This window comes from Haemaphysalis longicornis, unplaced genomic scaffold (assembly GCF_048455015.1).
Source record: "Haemaphysalis longicornis isolate Haplotype H1 unplaced genomic scaffold, Haemaphysalis longicornis Haplotype H1 scaffold_1, whole genome shotgun sequence".
Classification (NCBI taxonomy): Eukaryota; Metazoa; Arthropoda; class Arachnida; order Ixodida; family Ixodidae; genus Haemaphysalis; species Haemaphysalis longicornis.
The window spans coordinates 99,134,010-99,153,781 of record NW_027526203.1 but is presented as its reverse complement, the minus strand read 5'-3'; positions in this window follow the sequence as shown (position 1 = coordinate 99,153,781).

The following is a 19,772-nucleotide window of genomic DNA, read 5'->3' as shown; positions in this document are numbered from 1 at the left end:
TCCGATCTGCGGGTATTTGGTCATAACCGTGCAGGCTGTCACAATAGATCCCGCATTGTCCACGACTACACATAGCATAGATTTTCTTTTAGGTCCTTGTTGTAAGGCCGTATCTGTGTATAGGGTACCTTCTAGTTCACCATATTTCTTGTGGAGAGCCTTCGCTCTCTCCTGTCTTCTTTCTTGGTTGTAATTTGGATGCATGTTCCTTGGGATTCTGGCTATGATGAACGTTTCTCTGATTCTTGTGTCCATTTCTTGTTTGGGTCCCTCCTGCTGTGTTCTGGTTCTGATATTTAGTTTGTCTAGGATGTATCTGCCTGTTTTGCTTCTTGAGAGTCTCTCGTGCTGTGCTAGTTGGTGGGCTTCGATTATCTCATCCAGCGTATTGTGTAGTCCAAGGGCCTCCAGCTTCTCATTTGAGGTGCTGATCGGTATTCCTATGGCCCTTTTGTACGCTCTTTTAATCAGGCTGTTTAGCTTGGTCTTTTCTTCTGTTTTCAATTTCAGGAAGGGAGTCATGTACGCAATTCTTGATATTATATATGCTTGTATGAGTCTTAATATATTGCTTTCTTTGAGGCCGTGGTGTCGATTGGTTACCCTGGATATGAGCCTGATGGTCTGGTTTACGTTTCTCACCAGGACGTTGACCGCCTCGGTGTTTGAGCCGTTTTCTTGTATTCTGAGGCCTAATATTTTGATAGCGTTCACCGTCGGAATGGGTCTGTTTTGTAGGGTGAGCGTGATCATCTCATGTTCCCTTGGCGCTTCTTTGGTCGATTTTCGGTACTTCTTAACCAGTAGTTCCGATTTCTCGAGGGAGCATTCCAGGCCTCTCGAAGATAAGAACTCCACAACCTTGTTTATAGCTTCTTGTAATGTGCTCTGTATGTTGCCATCGCTGCCTCCTGCCACCCATAATGTGAGGTCATCTGCATATATGGTGTGGTTGAGGTTCTCAATTTTATTAAGTTCATCAGGGAGGCCTATCATCGCCATGTTGAAAAGAAAAGGTGATAACACCGAGCCTTGCGGTGTTCCTCTATTAATCATGTCAAATTTCTTCGATTCGATTTCTCCAATCTTTATCTTGGCAGTTCTGTTCTTGAGAAAATTTTCTACGTAGTTGAAGGCCTTTTCTCCGAGTCCGAGTTTGTCGATGGCATTTAGTGTCGCATCGTGGCTGACCCTGTCGAATGCTTTGGTGATGTCTAGTCCTAAAAGGGCTCTCGTGTCCACGATAGATGCCCCTTCTCCGTCTATGATTGCTTGTTTTAATTGTAGGAGTATGTCCTGCGTCGATAGGTTTGCTCTAAAGCCAATCATCGTGTCTGGGTAGAGGCCGTTTGACTCCATATGTTTGTTGAGTCTGTTTAGGATTATATGCTCGAGGAGCTTTCCCAGACATGATGTCAGGGAGATTGGCCTAAGATTGTTAAGATGTAACTTTTTTCCAGGTTTGGGAATCATTACTATGTTGGCTGTCTTCCATGTTTCAGGGAGTTGGCCCTTGTTCCAAACATGATTGAAGAATTTGGTGAGTGCTTCTATGGAGGCGTCATCCATGTTTCTCACGATCTTATTTGTGATGCCGTCTGGACCCGGCGCCGACTCCGGCTTGAGTTCCTGGATAGCCGCCCTGACCTCACTCTCCGAAATCGGTCTGTCGAGTGTGGGGTTCGGCGCACCTTGGTATTTTCCGTTGCGGCTCTTGAGTTGATGCGTTCCTCCAAAATATTTCTCTCGGATGTCTTTGATTAGGTCCTCTTCTGTGCCTTCGTACAGGTGAATAATCTTCTTTAGGTTTACTCCTTGGGACGTTTTGCTGCCTTCTGGATTAATTAGGTGCCTGAAGATGTTCCAGGTTTTCGCTAAGCTTATCTGCGAGTCCATTCTGTTGCACATGTCGTGCCAGTTTTGTCTCAACAGTTTGTTTGCATGTTCTTCTATTTTCTTGTTTATCGTTGCTATTTTCTTTCTGAGGGTTCTGTTGTGTTTTTGAGAGCCCAGTCTTTTGTGTAGGCTGTTCTTTGCCTCCCACATGTGTAAGAGTCGGGAGTCTGCTTGCTGCAGGTCGGCTTCTTGTGGTATTGTTTTCGTGGCTGTCCCAGCATCCTCTTGTAGTTGCTTGATCCATTCATGGATATCCTTTATTTCAGCGCAGTGTTCTCCTTCTGCCTCTTTTCTTGCATATCTAATCTCTCTGAACTTATCCCATTCCGTTATGCGGATTTCTTTGCCTTTACGCTTTTGAGGAGGTCCTGTTTCCAATGTACTTTGTACTATGTAGTGGTCGCTTCCGAGATTTTCGTGTAGGTTTTCCCAGACGAATTTCTCTCTCAAGTTTTTGGTGAACGTTAGGTCGGGTGTCGTGTCTTTGCTGATGCTGTTGCCCGTTCTTGTCGGAAAACTGGAGTCGGTTTGAAGAGTGAGGCCGAGGTTTTGGGCGTCCATCCATAAGGTACGGCCTCTTTTGGTTTCTCTGTCGTATCCCCATTCCGCGTGGTGAGCATTGAAATCGCCTACTATTACCAAAGGATATTTGTCCGCAATCTTCGTGACCCTCTTCAGTAGGTTAGTGAACCCATTCTTTTCTTTTGGACTACTGTAGAGGTTAAGTATGAAGAGGCTGCTTTGTTTTCCCTTTCTTCCAGGTATAACTTCGATGAATGCATGTTCTATAGTTTCTATTCCGGTGTCGTGTTGGAGGGTTGGGATATTTCTTCTAACCAGCGTCGTGACCGTTTCCTTCCCGTGCTTCTTGATCCCGTTCAGTGGCCCAAAAGCTTTGTAAAAGGTCATCTTCGCTATCCCTCCGGTTTCCTGTAGGCATATTATGTCTGGTCTATTTTCCACTTCTTTGTTGTTTAGGAAGAGCTCCACGTTGCCTCTCTTGTTTTTGTACCCCCTGCAGTTCCATTGCCAGATGATGTACTTGTTGTTTTTACCAGCCATGGCGTTAGTTCTTTTTCTGGTTTCTCATCGATTCTATCATTGACAGTCTAGCGTACGGTTTCGTAGTCTTTACGGCCCTATTAGACCTCCCATACCTTCTTGGGTTCTAGCGTTTTCTAGTGCACTTAGCCGTACGTGGAGATTGTTAACGTGTTTAGCTATTGACGCGTCGAGTCTATCGTAGAGCTGTGCGCATTGCGCTTCTATTTTGCTATCTAGTTCTTGGCTGCATTGTTTGAACTTCTCGGCCAAGTATATTTCGGTGTCATGCAGTGACTGTGGCTGACTATTTTTCATCTCGTCTTCGTGCGGTACGGCCCTTCTTTTTGCTGGGGGAGATTTATTATCGATGCCACTTGGGGTTGCTGTTTCTTTGTCATTTTGGGATACATCCATTTTCGTTTCTTCGTTACTGCGCGAGTCTTTTGCCTTCAGTTTGGCAATTTCTTCTTTAAGTTGTCTGTTTTCTTCAACTACAATTTGTAGCATCTTTCGGATTTTGGCTATCTCTGACTGGCTATTTTCTTCGGCTGTGGGGTGTAGTTTCTGTACCTGTGTGCCCCCCTGGGAGACGGCGGTTGCCCAGCTCACCGTGTTGGTCGAGTGCGTCTCCGGTCGGCCGTCCCTCGACGCCGCGCTGGTCCCGTTCCTTGATTGGGCCTTGGACCTGGACCTGGACCTGGACCTGGACCTCGCCTTGGAGTCGCCCCTCTTTCTCGAAGCCGACCTGGAGTTCCTCATGTGGGAGGGAGTGGAGTCTCTGCTCGTCCTACCCCTCTTCTGGTGCTGAACACCCGCCGGCGGGAGTGCAGGGAAGAGGGACGACGTCTGTGTCTTTCCGGGTTTCAGGATGCCGCCGGCACCTTCTCGAGACGTTCTTTGGTCCTTGTCGCGATCTTGCCTTTCTAGGGCTCTTTTCTTCTTCTCCCAGCTTCTCTTCTTGAGTATGAAGGGTGTCTGGTAGCGTCTGCTGCATTTCGTGTCCCCTGTTTGGTGATCGCCTCCGCAGAGTGCGCATTTGGGCACGCAAATGTGATCCGATGGGGGATTCTTCGTTCCGCAGCCAGTGCAAATCTTGTTTTCTGGGGCCGGGCAGACATCGGCCCTGTGTCCCAGTCTTCCGCATGTATTGCAAATTTCGTGTCTTTTCCTGTGGAGGTAGCACCTGTACTCGGTACCTTTATAGTACACAAAGTAAGGAACTTTTTCTCCCTCGAAAACGATTACCACGGAGTTTGTCTTTCCCATTCGCCGCGCTTGTAGAATGGTGGGGTTCCGCTTGTTAACTAAGCTGCGAGAGATTATTTCTTCGCTTTCTTCGCTTGGGATGTTGTGGATGACTCCTTTTGTGCACTCCTCTGGAGGAGTTGCATAAGCCACAATCTGGTGTTCGTGCTCCTTTATCTTCAGAGTGGTGATGTTGTTGTAGGCTTTTGCCCGTTCGATGCTCGGTGAACTTATAACTATTATATTCTTGTCATTATTGGTGCGCATCGTGTCTTCTTCGGCTTCTGTTGGGTCAGTGTTTGCAGCGGTCATTATGCAGTCTCTCAGGAGAACTTGGCTTGTTCTTGCTACATCTAGCCCATGCCTTGGTCGTAATATTATCTTTATGTCTTCCTTCGGCCAATCGGGTTGTCGTGGCTTTCTTGCTGGCTTTCGTTGCCTTAGCTTCTCACGTAGGCCGACACCGGCCCGGGCGCCATCCTCTTTTCGGCTTCTCTCTGCTGTTCGGCTTAGCGCTTTCAGCGCTTTCTGGTTCTTCTGCCTGTGGCTGTCGAGCCACCCCGCTTGTGCGCAGAATTCTTCTGGTGAAATATCTTCACCTTCTACGGTGACCTCCATGTTAGATTGCGGCCGTTACTTCATTTGCTTGTCACTGCTTCACCATTGAGGCGGTGCCGCTTCGCTCCGAGTTCGCCGCCCGCGGTCGGGGAGGCCGATGTCCACGTTAGGCCTAGCTGGACCGGCGTGGCTTCGAAGTGGAAGAAGGCCGTAGAAACTCGACCAATGGTCCGATTTTCTTGAGAGAGGTGTCCACACGTCCGCGAAGACTTCGTGGAACCAACGATGTAGCTCGCTGATCCGGGCGTTGAAAAATTCAGCCACCAGAAAGAGTTAATTGCACAGCCCATTCAGAGAGCGACCGATCGCCTCGGCCCCCTAGTGGCCAACCTCGACAATGAGCGAACTGACAGAACAGCTCCGCGAGGACATATGCGAAGCGTTTCGTTGTGCATGCAGGAGGTCCTACCAAGGAGCAGCCCTGTCGCATAAATCAGTAAAAAACCATCGGAAGGCCTCAAATTCAATGTAATCGGACACATGGCAAAGCTGGTCTCACTCTATTTTATTTATTTTCATTTATTTAGTCAAACAATGTCTCGGGAGGAGAGGCAAAAGGCAGGTTAACTCTGCCTGACGGCGGCCATCAACCCCGTACATGTGAGATTGCAATGTTGCCCAGCAACGGTAAGAAACGAAACATGACAACTAGCTATACAAAGGTAATGTAGAAAAAAACAAGAATATACATTTTTCAAAATAATATAGTAGCAATTACAATAGGCGCAGAACACAAATAATTACAAACTACACAGAGTAACGCTACACAATTCGAGACTGAATTGCAGGAAAATGCAGGAAAAGCCAAAGTTGCACATTTATCAAAAGTAATATAGCAGCAAGCACAGCAGGCGCACAACACAAATTATGACAAACTACACCGAGTAGCGCTGTACAAACTACAAGAAGTAGCGCTACAGAATTCCGGACATTAAGTAATGTTTAATTTGTTTCTTTAGCGCGAGGCAAGACGTGGTGTATTGCAATAATTCCACAACAGCTGGGTGCTTATTTAGATAGGTGGGAATTTTGTGGTCTAATTTTTCCATGCCATAGTTTGTTCGGATCAATGGCGTCCTCAGATAACTCGGCGGAAGATCGTAATGCACATTCACTGGTAGATATTGTTCTAAAAATACTGAGTTCTTTGATATTTCCCTACGAATATAAAGGCTAAGATTAAGGTCAAACAACTGATGTATTGTAAGAATACCGTGCTGCAGAAATAACGGAGCAGAGCGGTGCGTACAAGGTACATTCTCAATGCAGCGAAGAGCTCTTTTTTGTAATACTGGAAGTCTGTTTAAATTAGTTGCCGCCGTTCTTCTCTATACTAAAAGACAGTAATGAAGATGAGACTGCACTAGCGCGTAGTACATTTGGCGTATGAGCCAGATCGGGACCAGACATCTAATTTTATAAAGCAAACCAATAGACCGTGACACAACGGCGTGTACGTTACTAATATGAAGAGTCCAAGTGAGGTATTCATCAAACAGAATTCCGAGAAATTTAAAAGCGGGCACCCGTTTGATAGAAGAGTTCCGAAATTCTACCAAAGGGTCATAATGGAGCTTGCTTCTGGGTTTAAAAATAACATATTTGGTTTTTCTGACGTTTAATTCAAATTTATTTTGAGTCAACCACTTTGATAGTTCAATGAGCCAGTTATTAACAGATGTTTCTTAGTTACGCAAAGACCGACCAGAAAAAAACACACTAGTATCGTCGGCATAGAGCGTAATAATAGGAGTGAAAGGATAATGCACAATGTCATGAATGTATAAAATAAACAGCAGTGGGCCCAAAATGGAACCTTGATGGACTCCACAGGAAATACGTTTTGTCGACGATCGGTAGCCATTGAGGCTGGTAAACTCTAAGTTCGGATAAGTGACTGCACAGCAAATTCAAGGCGACACCTCGGATCCCATAGAAGGGAAGCTTATTCAACAATATGTCATGCTTAATGGAGTCAAATGCCTTTCTGAAATCTAGAAAAAGTCCAACGATATATTGTTTATTTCCAAAATTATTTAGTATTCCTTCTTTAATATTTCACAATGCCATTTAAGAAGAACGATTTTGACGAAAGCCAAATTGTTTATCCACAATCGCGCCAGTCGAATCGAGATACTTGGTTAACCTTTTCTTTATTAAGTATTCTCGTAACTTCGAGAAAATAGGAAGGACTGAAATTCGTCTATAGCGGTTGATATTGTCCATTGGACCACCTTTATGCAATACGGCTACTTGGGCAATTTTCATTACATTCGGGAAGGTGGCGGCGGCCGCAATGCGCACATCGAAGATTCAGAGTCACTTGCCAGAGGGAACGTCTCGAATGTTCCCGGGTACTTCAGGATGATGATGGCAGTCTCAGATGTCGACATGGTGTGGGCAGCTTGGCAAATGCTGTGGGCTAGTGAAGTGCAGAAGACAGGGCGGTCGGGCAAACCAGCATGCATCTTTACTGGTAGCAGCGTCTTCTGCGCCCACCAGTTGCAGCCAAGGGAACCATAGCTGTGGGGCACAGGATTGCATAAGGCGATCGTTTCTCTCGCTCTGGACCAATGTTAATTTCACGCATAATACGAGAACATCACAACGTTCTTTATTTTCTGTTTAAAATTAACGCTTCTGCTCATCATGATCGGCGATATTAATTTTACGTGATCATATACCATTCTGGTGGGCAAGAAAGCTGGCGACAATAAACTGCTGCTAATTACTACATAGCACTTAACTCACCCTGTTCAAACAAGGCCTAGTAATCATCCCTCAAGGCGAAAGCCACTGACGCAATTTCGCTGATGGGCGTTTCTGATCACGAGAACGGCGTTCGGGATAATCTGTTAGTAATGTTTTTGAATACAACCGTGTAGATTTCTCGTGTAGTCCCGTACGTTGTCTTCCTTTAGCGCTTTTTCATAAGCAGTACACAATTATCCCTCTTGTTCCGTCGTCACACCCTCGAAAAGCTCACCTAGTTGTGTCTAGACACCTTGCACCATTTTCTACTATCCTGCGAGAACACGATAGCGCTGTGTCAGGACGCATGGCATTTCGGGCAGATGCGGGCGCGCGACGATACCAGCGGCAAGCGTAAGGGAATATGCGAGCGTGAGAGATCGCTACTGGGAGTGGAGGAGAGGAGGCCAAGATGGTGAAGAATGTGATGAGAGTCGCCGGAATGAAGGAACCTCCCAAGAACCTCCCGTGAAATAAAAGGGCCGCATACGTGAAGAAGCTTTGCGTACACAGAGCGCAGCCCGCGAACGAAGAGCAAGAACAACGGGCAGGAAAAAGCGTCGCCTGCGCGCTGTCTTCGTTGTACGTTCGCATCCGGCGGCGGTGCTTCTCGTGCTCCTAGCGGCCACGCCGTCCGCGTTGCTCAAGCACGGTTATTACGCGCGTTGTTCGTGTCGGGCAACGTGACCCCGTTATCCGGAATAATCCGTCAGCGCCGTCTCGCCTTTTCACCTTCCGCGGTCGGCGGGGTCGAATCCGTCGAGTAAACCGGCCGCCGGAGCCGCTATATCTATAGAGTGGCAGCCGCTATTTGCAGCGGCGACCACGCTCCTACAACTACATGCACTCCACTACCCTTCTGAAAACCAACAAAAACACGCTTTTAGATCTAAACAGGGGCCACGCAGCGCTCCCTTTCGAAGCAACAGAAGCTTAGGTTGGGCTATTGGGTTTGACACAGACGTATGCTACATCCTTCATTCCATTTTGACTGACTGCTCTCCGGCTTTTTGCTTGCATCTGATGAAGAGATCCATAATAACAGTTATCGCATGGGGGTTCCGATGCTTTCCGTCATTGTGAGGAACGGAAAGCTCTTTCATCCCGTCTAGAAACTTTTTTTTCCTACTATTTCAATCTCGTCAGAGCCATGCCTTGAAATGGACTTGCATGACAGCATGGGAGGAAAATAGACAACATCAGGTGTAGTTTCGGAACGTGGGATGTGCGCCCGTCGAACCTAGATATAGCAAACAACGAGGGTCTAGAAAACGGTGTGATATAATCAAGAACTCAATATACGCAATGGAAAATATATACTAATATGTCCGAGGTGAAAGTGCCCATTTTTATATAAGTGCGAACTGAAAATTTTGAGTTCGGTATACGTAGATCCTTCTACAAATACTGGGTATACTTGACTAGCGCAAAAGACGGACCACAAGAGTAAGAAAATCACAGGACGAATTTTCTTACCCTTGTGTTCCGCCTTTTGCGCTAGTAAAATGTACCCAGTATCGTCTAACCAGCTAGCCCAACTTTCCGCCCTTACTTCTGCAAATGCCCGCTGCTTCCTGCCAAAACAAAAAAAATTTGGACGAACACACGATCTGTATATACTATGCTAAGTTAAGACACGATAATCTTTATTTTTCTCCAGAAGAAACTGCAAGGTCACCCGGGCTAAAAACTGCTGAAGACACCTTGGCAGTGGCCCGAAAACCCTCACTTCGTAGGGATAAGGAAAAAAAACACCCATAACGAAAGCAAATGAAAGAGTACATCCATGGTACGTAGTTGTACAACACAATAAGCTGCATTCGAAAATTTCTACAAGAATTACTGTTTCAAAATTCCCAACTGGTGCAAAGAGACAGTTATACACACTGCGAGACATGAAACAACAACAACAGCACATAAATACAAAACACTAGCAATGATTGTAGCAGTGATGGAAACTAGAAGTTTAGGAAGTATTGCCACAACTGCTTGCGGGAAAAGTAACCTTTACGTCTGTGTTCATTTAGAATGGTGGGAATGTTGAAGTGTACAGCTTGATATTTATAATTAGTGAGGAATCCCGGCACTACCCATTGTTCTGTGCTGCGCGTGCGTGAATCAGCATCCCTTGCTGTTAGGGATGAGAGCGACACTAAAACGCTTTTCAGTGCGTCTTATGCTGACAAAATGAACTTAAAATACGAAACCTGAAAAGAGGTTTACTTTGATTATGTTATATTTTGGGAAAGAATTTTGTGTTGATGCGAAATGCAGAATATCGGCGATGTTTCGGACCATTTTCTTTTGAAACCGGAAACTTTTTGTCTTGTAGCCCACAGAAGGTTACAATAGTTAACACGCGATGCAAATAATGCCTTCTAAATTTGCAGTTTCACCTGTGCAGGAAGGAAATCCCGGCATCGCGATAATACTCCGGTGACTGAGGACTGTTAATTACAAAGGTTAGCTATTTATGTATCCCAACCTGGGTGTGCAGAAAATGTAACTCCTAGAATCTTGTGTTCGTCTACTATGTCAATGAATTTGTCCCCATAAATTATGTTACTTTGCATGTTAAGTGCTTTATTTTTAAATCGTAAGATAACTCATTTAGTCTTATTGGAATTAGCGCTAATTTGATTCGACTGTGAGCAAACGAATAGCTTCCGAAGCACGTCGTTACACTTTGCAATTAATTCGTTGACATCAGGACCTGAATAATATAGTGCGGTCGTCTGCGCCCATAAGGAATTTTACAGTTGTATCTATTTTTCTGATATCATAATTATACACGTTAAAGAGCAAGGATCCAAAAATTGATTGATTGATTGCAGGGTTTAACGCGCCGACGCAACGCAGGCGATGAGGCGCGACGTAGTGGAGGGCTAAGGATTAATTTTGACCACCTGGGTATCTTTAACGTGCGCCGAAATCTCGCACACAAGGGCGTTTTTGCTTTTCGCTGCCATCAGAAAAGCGGCCCCCGCGGCCGGGAATCGAACCCGCGTCCTCGTGCTCAGAAAGACCCAAAAATATTTCTCTGTGGTGCACCGTTTTCAATAGATAGAAAAGGTGACCTGTGGATGTCTAGATACACGTATTGCTGACGGTTGTGTAAGCACGAGTTTACAATTCCGAAGCCTTTTCCCGAATACCGCTTGTATATAATTTTTTTATCACAATATCATGTTGGTCGCGGGTTCGATTCCCGGCCGCGGCGGTCGCTTTTCTGATGGAGGCGAAAAGCAAAAACGCCCGTGTGTACCAGATTTCAGCGCACGTCAAAGATCCCCAGGTGGTCCAAATTAATCCGGAGCCCTCCACTACGGCGCGCCTCATCGCCTGAGTTGCGTCGGCGCGTTAAGCCCCCACAATCAAATCAATCAAACAATATCATGTTTGAGGAAATCAAAAGCTCGACTGAAGTCAATAACGAGACCTACAGTTTTTTTTTTTTTCACAATGTTATCTATTACTCGTTCTTTAAGTGTGAGTGGCGTGGTTTCAGTCCACCACAAAAACCGAATTGTGCATCAGTTAGAAATTTTCAATGCGATGATAGATCACTTTCTCTAGGCCCTTAGAAAAACCTGTCAGAACGGATTTTCGCCTGCAGTTAGGCGCTGTTGATTTATCACCCGCTTTATGTATTACAGATACCCTTGCTTTCTTTATCTCACTGGGAAGTAGACCAAATTCTAAGCCTAGAATATGAATATGAACAAGAGCGGGAGCAATGTGTCCTGTGACGCATTTGACTGGTTTGATCTGCACGTCATTGATGTCAAAAACTTTGCTATTGTTCACGTTCATATATGTTGGATGAATTTCATTTACACCCGCCGGCTGGACAAAAATACTTCCAGTAATATTACACTTTGAACATATTCAGACTCTTTGATAAACGGCCGAACATGTGGCTGAATTACGGTGCGGACAAAATACGGGTGAAATTGATTAGCAATGTCACTACCGATAGCCTCGCGACCATTTACCAGGATTTTGTCTGGTGTGAAATTATACGGTCCCCACCCCAAAACGCAGTTTATAACTATCCACGCAGTATCCAGGCGCCTGTTATCAATATCTGCGAACAGAGAGTGAAAAGGAGCCTTTGCTCGCCTTAGTTCTTTGTTAAGTAGATTACGCTGCTTCTTGAATTCCAGCAGCGCCGTCGGCAATCTTGTTCGGAAGAATGCGTGATAGAATTTGTTTTTGCGTTTGATCATTTTTGTGAGTTCACGTTACCCACGGCTTTATCATTTTCTTTGATTGCGTGAAGGTTGTGAGCGGGAAGTGCATATTGTAAATGACGAAAAACGTTTTCATAAACTCAGAATAGGCGTCATTTTCCGAATTTATATCATGTACAAAAGACCAGTCACAAGCTCTTATTTAGCATTTGAACGATCCTAAAGCTCCCGCAGACACAAACTGAGTTTTGAGAGCCTCAAAGTGGTGCTTCTTGTTTTTTGTCTTGTTGCCATTATCTCATCATCATCATCACCAGCCTATCTACGCCCAGTGCGGTGCAAAGGCCTCTCCTATCAACCCCTGTCCTGTGCAAACGGCTACCAATTTATCCCCGCAACTTTTTTGATCTCATCTGCCCATCCAATTTTCTGCCGCCACCTGCCACGCTTGCCTTCGCTGTTACATTTAATGACCAACGGTCACCTTGCCTTCGCATTACATGCCCTGCCCGCGTTCACTTGTTCTTAATTTCTGCTCATATGTCCTGAACACGCGTTTGTTCCCTGACCCACTCCACTCTCTTCTTGTCCCTTAAAAGGACACTGAAGTGATTTGTAAACATCGCAGGATTACTAGCGCAAATTGTAGTCCGGAGTCCATAGGCCATGTTTCGACCACTCTGAGCGCGTTTACGCGAATTTATTTAGTAGAAAAAGCAATTCAAAAATGCTGTCCTCATCTCTGCCCCCTCGCCCATTTTTTTTGTGGCGTTTTCGTGTGACGTCACGAGGAGACGAGCTGGCAATTGGCTGCGCTACTGCACGGTTCGCCGACCTTCCGATCGAGTCAGTCGGCACAGCGTTTAGACCGCCGGCCGCCGACGGGTCGCTCAATTGAGACTAAGCCACTCGCTCAATTGGCTCGCTCAATTGAGACTAAGCCACCACACGTTTGTGAATGAAAGAATGTGCCTTTCTTTACTTTGATAGTTTGTACACTGTATCTAGCTCCAAGTCAAGTCAAGGTCACCTCACACAAGCGCTGCACAAGGGCACATGCGACGCTTCGCTGACTTTACGGTAGTAGGAAAATCTAAGGCCACTTGAAAGCGGGAGAAGAGTCAACGAAGTCAATATTGGTACTAAGAAAATAAAATCAACTGAAACTTTTACTGTACAGCGCAAAACTAGGGAGCAGGAAGCACTTTTTTGCGCTGGGTGAACAAGCACAGCGGTCAGCAGCACGACCGCACATCTGCGAACGCTTTGCCGTCCAAGAAATGCGATTGCTAGACGTGAGATATTGTGGAAGATTGGGGGACGCTTACTGCACGGGCGCTATACGACAAATAATCACCTAAAGTACTTCAAATGATAAGGCTAAATAAAAGTGTAAACTGGGTATACATTATATACCTTATATATCCAGCCTCGGCAGAGCTGGCTTGTTGCCAGTGGTCTAAGGCGATCTTGCTCCGTGGGCGCTAGACTGTCGTTTTGCAAGTCGCAAGTTCGAATCCCGCGGGGTGCATCGTTTTCTTTTTTGCCAGTTGATTTTTTCGTTTTCGGCCGATGTTTTCTAAACTGAGTTCACCATTTTTGGGCCGTAACGTTCACTGTTACACGAGCGAGTTTGCAGAACGCACACAGACTGCCACTGACGCTCTAGCGAGTTCTCGTTAGCGTGCTGCTGCTTGCGGGCAGTGGGCACAGGCCTGAATCAGCACACCCTTGGCCTGGTGCGAGCACGCTTTTTACGATACAGGCATGAGTGAGGCAAGCTCCGAATATGAGGGAAAAGCGCATGGCATTTGAGCGGCAGCGGTGCCCCGGAGGGCGTCATCCACTGCGTAGGCCTCGGCTAGTGATTTCTACGATTCCAAGCCGTCCTGGGAGGCTTATCTCAGGCATTTTACAGCCGACAATATGGCAGAAGGGCGGTACGGCGATTACTGAGATATCGAGAAGGCCCATCCAACGATGCCGTCGGATGTCAAACATGTTGTTTTACAGAACCGAAACCGAAACTTGTTTGAATGCTAACCTCGGACATCGTCCAATCACGGTGTCATCTCCTCGCGACGTCACAGCTTTAGTTGGTGCGGCCGCCACAGACCGCGCATGGTAGTTTTTCTTCTTTCCCGCTTTATAAAATAATTAACGACTTATCAACCGGATAAACGATGAAAAGTGTGGTAATTTGAGCCAGTCTACGCAGTGCAAGCAAAAATGGGAGCTTGACAAATTCACTTCAGTGTCCCTTTAATATCTTCTGTTCTTGTCCTATCGTCCTCCGTTTCATTTGGTGCAGTAATGGCCACAACCTCCCATGAATACGCCAATACGCCAATTTTTTATCATATATCAAAACTGGACAAGATCACTTAGGCTTGATGCGATAGTACCGGCCGAAAAAACCTACAGTTTCAACATTTGTAATCAAGAGCAGACGTAGCGGTTGCTGTGACACGCGTAGGTGTTTTAATTATGTGTTGAAATCCAACTGAACTAAGTGTAGTGCTAAAGTTGGACGCTGTTGCACTATCTTCTAAGACATTTACATTGAAGTCACCGGCACAAACGAGGCGGAAAACATTGTTGGACACATGGTCTAAAATATTTCAGAAGAAATGTAAACAATGTGAGATATTGCCTTGTGGTGGGTGGTGTACAACTACTATGAAGTCTTCATCGTATTTGAGTGTCAATATCTCGTAGCCATTTGAGACTACTCAAAAATTTGAAACTAACTAGTAAAAAATTCACTTCGCCATCGCCTGGTGTCGCCCGCGCCATGTAGCTTCTGGCGGCATTTTAAGAAATCAAGTGGTAGCAGTTACGAAAGGTTCCACTGGATAGGTTCCACGTTTTGCTTGCAACGCACATGGAGTAGGGAAACGCGGTAGTATAAACATTGAAGTAAGGCGCCTCAATTCACGCGCGTCTCCACCGTACGGCAGCGCTGGCATCGAGGCACCCGGCCTGCAGCAGTGGAACGCGGTAAATTTAAATAGGCTCGAACAAATCTTTAGCGTGTTTCCCTTGGGAGGAGCGCGACGCACTGAGGAACAACCCCCGCAGGGGCACCTTGTACGTTCAAGGTGACGGTAGTGGCGACACCGCGGACCCCGAGCCCATGTGGGTTGGACCCACCCACGCTTTAGGCTGTGCGTGGCTTAGCCGTGTCCAGGGAAAAGGGGATCCTGGTGGCTGAGCCGACACCGAGGTTGTTGTGGACCTTAGGGCCCCTTGGTGGAGGCAACACGCCACTTTGGCCCTCGCTTCTTGTAGACGGCACCCCCGTACTGACCCGGCCGAGGGGGAATCAGCCAGTCGCCCTTTCCTGTCCCCCTCTCCACTCTTTCGCTTTCCTGTCTTCTTTCTCCATCTTTCCTGTCCTCTATTTTTTCTGCTTTCCGATCTTCTCTTCCAGGCGGCAAGGGTTAACCCTGTGTGAATGGCCACCCTAGGTTTCTTTATGCAGGGTTATAGTGGCCACGTATGGCTAACGCAAGTTTGCGTTCCCGTGTTGGGCTCCGAGGTGAGTAGCCAGCATGGCTGCTGAATGTTTATTTGCTAGTTTATGGCTACGACAAAACCTCCTCATGATCGGGCTCGGAAACGAGTTCGCACCGCAGTAAGCTACCCTGTATCAAGGGTCGCATTCCAACTAAAAGAACAAAGCTTTCCAAGATTTCTTGTTATCGAATCCACCGACAGCCAGTGCCCCCAACGAAACGCCTCGCCATTCGTAGTCGCTAAAGAACTGGAAGCTGTCCTCGGCGGTAAATGCAAAGCTACAAAGATGTCCTCTGGAGGTATCCTCATTGAATGCGAAAACAAAGCCCAGGCTGATGCAGTGTTTGCAATGCAAAGGTTAGCAAACCTAACTATAAAAGTATCGGCTCACCGAAGCCTAAACTCATGCCAAGGAGTGATTTCAGATCCTGACCTCGCAACCTCACGGAGGATGAAATCTTAGAGGGCCTGCAAGAGGAAAATGTTACTGCTGTCAGGCGTATCATGATCCGACGTAACGACATTGACATCCCCACTAATCACCTTGTCTTGACTTTCAACTCCACCAAGCTTCCTGAATCTCTGAAACTTGGCTATGTAGTCCATCGAGTCCGTCCATACATCCCAAACCCACGCCGGTGCTTTAAGTGCCAGAGGTTTGGTCACACACTGCAGAGCTGTCGGGGCAAAGAGACGTGCGCCAAGTGCGCGAGTACTGATCATCACGCGAACTCCTGCGCAGCGCAGGAAGTAAAGTGTGTCAATAGTGCAGGGCCACACCCTGCGTACTCACGGAAATGCCAGAAATTCCAAAATGAAAAAGAAATAATGTCTATCAAGGTAAAAGAAGGTCTGTCAATTCAAGAAGCGCGAAGACGCTTCTCGTTTGTGCAAAAAGGCACTTTCGCCGAGGTGGCGCGCCGGGGGGCCGGGCCGCCTCGGGCATCGGTAGGGACGCAGTTTAGCTCTGCTGACCTGGCCCTTGCCCAGTCTCCCCCCGTGCAGCAGCCAGCACAGCCACAGCCGACTGCACGCGCTCCGGCCCCCGAGGCTGTGCAACCACCGGCCCTCTCTGCTCCGGCTGAGGAGGCCATGGACGTTGTTCCCTCCACCTCGTCCCTTTCAGGGCCCCAAAGGGGCACTGGAAGACACTCAACATCTCTCCTACCCGTGCCTTCTAAAGGTGCTGGGAAGAACGCATCCAAGATCCCTGCAAGGAGTGAACCTCCTGCAAGGAAACCACCTGACAAAAAGTAAAAAAAAAAGTAATTGTACCTCATCCAAAAAACTAAAATGCCGGTTCCCTTCATCCACTGGAACTGTAGAGGTTTAATTCACAACATTGACGACATACACAAGTTGTTAGATGAATATGAGCCCCAAGTGGTGGCATTGCAGGAGACAAATTTAACAAAAAGACACGATAAAATTCTCCGCAGTTATCACCTCCTCAGAAAGGACAGAGAAGAGAGCACCCGCGCTTCAGGGGGTGTGGCTTTGGTTGTGGCACAGGGCACAATTCTAAAGTCAATACAACTTGACACTACACTGGAGGCCGTTGCAGCACAAGTTTATGTCAACAAACTGGTCACTGTTGTCTCACTTTATCTGCCACCATCTGATAATGTGTCATTACAGGAACTTAATGATCTTATTGAGCAACTGCCTGCACCATTTGTGATTATGGGGGACTTTAATGCCCATCACTGCCTATGGGGAGGTGACAAAATCGACAGTCGGGGAAAACAAGTCGAACAGTGGTTGATGAATAACAGTCTTTTTGTGTTCAATAATGGAGACAAGACATATTTTTCTGCGGGTACGGGAAACTTTTCTGCGATAGACCTTTGTGTTGGGTCGCCAGAGCTCGAGATGGACTTTGAGTGGAGTGTAGTGAACCATCCACACGGAAGTGACCATTTTCCCGCCTTGTTGCGAGACGTGCAGCCACTTCCAGCCGTCAAAAACTGTCCACCCCGATGGAGGCTCGAGAGAGCAGACTGGGGAAAATTTAAGGCTCTGGTCAGTTTTGAGGGAGTTGACATGAGCAGTATGTCCATAGATGAAGCAAATGCCTACATTTGCGAGGAACTTGTTAAAGCTGCTAAAGTAGCCGTCCCACAATCATCTGGCCGAATCCCTAAGCAGCCAAAGCCGTGGTGGAATGATGCCTGTCGCGAAGCCCGGAAAAAGCAAAACAAGGCCTGGGGTGTGTTCAGACGGTACCCTACCATGGACAACTGCTTGAGCTTTAAGGCTGCCCGAGCTGCTGCCAGAAAAATCAGAAAAGAAGCAAAAAGAAACTCGTGGCAAAACTTTGTAAGCACAATAAACACTACCACTCCCGCAAAAAAAGTCTGGGACCATGTACGCAAAGCCAGAGGCATCTACAGACGGTTTACGGTACCACTTTTTTCTACCGACGGTGGGAACGATTTGTTGCAAACGCAAGCGGATGTTTTAGGTGCCCACTTTTCAGATGTTTCTTGCGATACAAATTACACACAAGAGTTCATGAGACATAAGGCTAGTGCTGAAAAGCTCAGGATTAAAAATACTAGCAACAACACTGAAGACTATAACCAAGAATTTACATTGTACGAACTTAAACGAGCACTAGCTCAGTGCAAGGCTACTTCTGTTGGCCCTGACCTCATTCACTACGCTTTTCTACAACACCTAAATGATAGCTGCTTAGAAGTGCTTCTGAAGTTCTTTAATAAAATCTGGAAAACGGGTAGGCTGCCCAAAGCATGGAAAAAGGCTGTCGTAATTCCGTTACTGAAAGATGGCAAGCCACCCGACTGTCCATCAAGCTACCGACCCATAACGCTGACCAGTTGTCTGTGCAAGACATTTGAGCGGATAGTCAATTTTAGATTGGTCTTTGTTCTCGAACGTTCAGGTTACTTAGACAGGTTTCAATGTGGTTTTCGGCAGTTTCAGTCTACAACTGACCACCTTGTTCGGCTTGAAACAATGATACGAGATGCTTTCGTTAACAACCAGTTTTGCCTTGCTGTCTTTTTTGATATGGCTAAGGCTTGTGATACCACTTGGCGGTATGGAATTCTGCAGGATATGGCAGCAATGGGAATCAGAGGGCGAATGTTTTCATGTGTACAAGATTTTCTTCAAGAACGAACCTTTACTGTAAGACTGGGCAATGCAGTCTCCCGTTCTTTCAGACAGGAAAATGGAGTACCTCAGGGCAGTGTGCTAAGTGTGACACTCTTCGCCATTAAAATAAATTCCTTGGCAAAGGTTATTCCTCGGCCGGTTATGTACTCCCTTTACGTCGATGACCTGCAGATTGCCTTTTCATCATGTAACCAATCAGTCTGTGAAAGACAAATCCAGACTACGGTCAATCGGTTGCAACGATGGGCAGATGAAAACGGTTTTCGCTTTTCTCCTGAGAAGTGTGCATGTGTGTGCTTCGCGCGGAAACGAGGTATTCATGCCAAGCCTGAAATAAAAATCAGGGATATGCTCGTTCCAGTACACAGTGAGCACTAATTCTTGGGCATCATTTATGACTCCAAATTAACGTTTGGGGCTCACATAAAGACACTCAAAATGACCTGCATGAGGACACTTAACATATTGAAAATTTTGTCGCACAAGTCATTGGGGGCCGACCGCGCATTTTTGCTCAGAATTTTTGGCTCACTTGTACGGTCTCGTCTTGATTACGGCTGTATTGTTTATGGGTCAGCTCGCCAATCTGTTCTCACCTCACTCGATCCAGTGCACAACTTGGGCCTCAGACTTGCCTCAGGTGCATATCGTACCTCCCCTGTTGATAGTCTTTACGTTGAGTGCAATGAGTGGCCTCTGCAGTACCGTCGATCGTACCTAAGTGGAGTATATGCAGCCAAAATAGCATGCATAAATGACCATCCTTGTGCCGAAGAATTGTTTGAAAATAAGTACAAGAAGCTCTATGAGAACAAACCAAGAGTGGTCCGCCCTCTTGCCCTCCGTTTGGAGGAGTACATGACTCTGTACTCTTTCAAGATATGCCCGCCAATTCTTCTGAGTTTATCGGATGCTTTAGCCCCTTCGGACTATAGTGCTGTCAAATGTGACCTGTCGCTGTTAAAATACGACAAGAAAGCTTTTCCACACCAGTTTTTGCGCCAAGAATCTCTTGCACTTAAGGATAAATACAGTAGCTATTGCCACTACTTTACTGATGGTTCAAAAACTGCTGGTCATACTGGTTTTGCTTTTGTAAACTCGTCGGCAGTTACTGTAGCTGAGAGGATAGCTGATAAGGGCAGTGTCTTCACTGCAGAAGTTTTTGGTATAACCTCAGCTATTGAAGACGTAATAGCAAATGGACTACAAAAAGTGGCGATTTTTACAGATTCCTTAAGCGCCATACGTGCTTTGACCTCCCTTGTCCCTTCAAAAAATGCGGCTGTAGGTATGCTAAAAAATCGACTGTGCCGCCTTACATCGGCAGGGGTTAGTGTCGTCTTTTGTTGATACCAAGCCACA